The sequence below is a fragment of the Tupaia chinensis genome, unplaced genomic scaffold (assembly GCF_000334495.1).
Source record: "Tupaia chinensis unplaced genomic scaffold, TupChi_1.0 Scaffold143902_1, whole genome shotgun sequence".
NCBI lineage: Eukaryota > Metazoa > Chordata > Mammalia > Scandentia > Tupaiidae > Tupaia > Tupaia belangeri.
This window is the reverse complement of record NW_006203753.1, coordinates 126875-130367: the sequence shown is the minus strand read 5'-3', so window position 1 is coordinate 130367 and position 3493 is coordinate 126875. Positions and strand designations below refer to the sequence as shown.

At 44.8% G+C, this 3493-nt stretch overlaps 1 pseudogene; it reads right to left on the bottom strand.

Annotated features, from left to right (window-relative positions):
* Window positions 1-815: 815 nt before the first annotated feature.
* LOC102469709 (programmed cell death protein 10 pseudogene) lies at window positions 816-1503 on the bottom strand (annotated as a pseudogene).
* Between the last annotated feature and the right edge of the window lie 1990 nt (window positions 1504-3493).

Below are 3493 nucleotides of genomic sequence, written 5' to 3'. Positions count from 1 at the left end.
GACGCAGTGACATGTGTGCACAGGAGGACATCGAGACACTTGTGGACAGGAGGCACTGTGACGTGTGTGTACACAGGGGACACAGTGACGCAGTAATGACCTGACCACGGTTTGTCTTTCAGTCTTTATGTGAAGCATGAGAGCGGTTTGCCCAGCCTGCAGAGGCGTTCGCACCTTGTCTCCCAGACCCAAGGCTCCCCTTGGCATTCCCCGTAGGCGATGGACCCTCCGCCTCTGTCCGTGCAGGGCAGTCTCTCCGTTCCTCGGAAGGCCGCCTTCGCGGTGCAGTGCGAGCGCTCCCTAGTTTTTCTTCAACACCTAAAACACATCACCGCACTTCCTCCTGGCCTGGAGTACAACTTCCGGTGAGGAACGTGCTGCCGGCCGTGGGCAGCCTCTCGGGGGTGACTCTCCTGCTGTTCGGGTCCTCTCTCTGTCTGACTTTTGATGCTGCATGTCTCGGGAGACTCTTACCTTGGTTGAATCGGATTGGTGATTTTTGTTTAAAACAGATGTAAACGATTTATTGAATATTTGCCACCAAATGTTGTTAAATACATTATCTGGCAGCTTATTGCTTTCATGTTAAAATATCAGAAACACAGATATTTACAATGCTTTTAACGAATGTTGTATAATGACACATTAAAGTGTAAATTTTTTTGCTTATATTTCTTAAAAGAATAATAATACCAAAAGTGATGCAAAATCTTCAATGAGATTATGATGAAGCTACATTTTTCTAAATATGGTGTAAGATGGCAATCATCCCATTCAACATCGTGGGCTAGACCCCTTCAGGAGGGACTGATCATTTATACAGTCAATAAAGGTGTTCCAGTACTGCCACAGGGAAGTGTATCTCTTAACATATACGACTTTCGGGCCCCAGTTTTGAAGGTCCACAGTGTCAAGTTGGTTTGAGGAATCAGTTGGTGGCACTTACACATTTATTGTCTTGCCATCTTGAACATACGCTTTCAGAGGATCGCTGAGACCTTTGGAGTACTTTACCAATTCTTTCTTTCGGTGTTCACGTGCCCTGCGACTCTGGTATTGATATTTCTTGAAGACATTATTCACTGTATCAGGAAGCTCTCTTATTGCACTAGGTGTATCCCTGGCTGTCTGCAGAAACCTCCCTCTGTCATCCGTCTCATCTGGGACCTTACTGAGACATTGTTTAAGTGTCCGTGCCTTTTCATTTGGGTCCTGGAATTCTGGCTCTGGTCACTCAGGCATGTACTCTTCTACGTCATCCGCTGCCATACGAAGAAGGGACCTTGTGGAGTTAATGTCTACTCTTTTTCTCTCTAAATTTTCATTATGATGTCTGTGTGAGGCCTGGATTTTCCTTTTCAGCCTTAATGAATGCGGCTCTCAGCGTTTGGGCTGCAGACAGGTTTACTGGTTCTAGCTCGTTAAACACAGGATACATGCCTGCATCAAGGGCAGAGGAGCCGTGGAGGTGGGCTCAGCTTCATTCTTCATCTCTTCCATTGCCATCCTCGTTCAAAAGCCAAGTACAGTAGAAAAGGCAGTGGGAAAATGCAGAGTAATCTCCATTCACCGCAGTATTTCTTCTGTGTGAGTGTGCGTGTGTGTGTGCAATGAATGGGGCACCCACATGCACTGACCAGTCGCGGAGGCAATGACTTCACAAAAACATGTGGAACTCTTCACGAATGTGCGTGTGGTCACGCGCAGGGCCACGCTGCTCTTCTCTGTACGGTTCCTGTGTGAGTATCCATGCTGCCCAGCGAGCACGGACTGGTGATGTCTAGCATGTTTTTACCTGGCACTCACACCTTCCTCAAGGCTTTGAAGGTCTCTGGTACTCCTGTTTTGAGTACACTTCTTACTTCTTAGTTATGTACAACTTTCTCTTGAATACCAGGAACTCGAAGTTTGTTCTGACGCTATGTGCAGAGTCTGTAAACTTTCTCTTTTGCCCCATGTTCTCTTTTCTGTTTTTGGTCACCTGCATCTATTTATGAAGCCCGTCTCTGAGCTCATGAAATCTCTATTGTGTTTAATCAATTCTGCTATTGAGAACTTCTGTTGCATTTTTCTTTTTTAATTGTATTTTTTAGCTTCAGAATTTCTGTATGATTTTTTACCATTATTTTAATTCATGTGATAAATTTATTTTTCTGATAAAATTCTGAATTATTTGCTCTTTTACTGAAGTTTGTTGAACTTCCTTAGAACAGCTGTTTCACATTCTCAGACAGATTGAACATCTGCATCTTTCTGGAGTTGGTCACTGGCACCTTATTTACTAAACTAAAATATGAAAAAGAAAGAAATTAATGTTCATTAATTTCCAAAGGAAGAAATCACCTTTTTTTCTCTTAAAAGGATCTCATTGCTTTACATGGGAATTTTTGAAAATAAAATTCATTAGGTCATCAGAAAACTTAAATATTGTTAGAAAAAGGTGTGATTTGAAACCTCTCTGCTTAGTTCTATTACTAACGTCATTGGAGGGCAGGACAGTGAGGGGGAGAACACGGAGCATCCGTGCATGTCACCAGCACCTCACCCCCACACTGACTGCGTTGTCCTGGGACGACTTCGGTCAAGCACATGGGAGAAAAGCTAAAGACAGACATCGAGGGGTTGGTCTCCTCTAACATCTGACACGTACTTGTAGTCTACAAAAAGAATCCAATCCAGAGTCAGCTACAGAGTCAGACATTTTTTTTTTTAAACAAATAACAAGGGTTAATGAAACCGACCGTGTCTGTGGGGTCTCCCAGGTCGGTGCAGGTGGGCCACACTGTGCCATACTGGATCTGGTGGAGAAGGCTCTGGGTTCTGATCTCTGGAGGAGCTGAGTGGTGTGAGTGCACCCCTGGCCGAGCCCGTGACCCTCACTGAGGGAGAGCTGTGGGGAGCGGTGTGGGGGCTGCAGCATGACCAGACCCTCTGGGGAGGTTCCCGTCTTCCTCTCTTTTCCTCTCTGTATGCGTAAACTTTAAATAAATAAATAAATGTGAAATGTGTCCATGGAAGGTCAAAGAATCACTTATAGGAAAGTCAGCTAGACATTGAAGTAATATCTGAAACACGATCAATGTATTTGCGAAGATGATTCCTCACAATGGTCATCTGGGACAGCGTCTGAGAGGCTGAGAAGCCAGAGGAGCAGCTGAAGCCCAGCCTTCCCATTGTCCTCACCGAGCACACTGGATCAGGCTGCCCTGTGACTTCCAGCTGCCTGCAGGTGTGGCTAAGAGGACATGGGCCTAAAACCACCTTCTTCCTGCTCCATGAGAGCCAGACATTGTTGAGAACTCTCATAATTTTCAAAAAGAAGCCAGATCCTCAAAATTCCAGTCATCTTTCCAAATCCCAAAAATGTCCCTCCCTGTCGTTGACTTGTGGGTGATGTGTTGTTTCCAGAGAGAAAATATTCAAACTCAAGATGTATGATGAAGTTCTTATTGAACTGTCCTGTTTTCCACCTCAAGCAGTAACTGCATTTTCT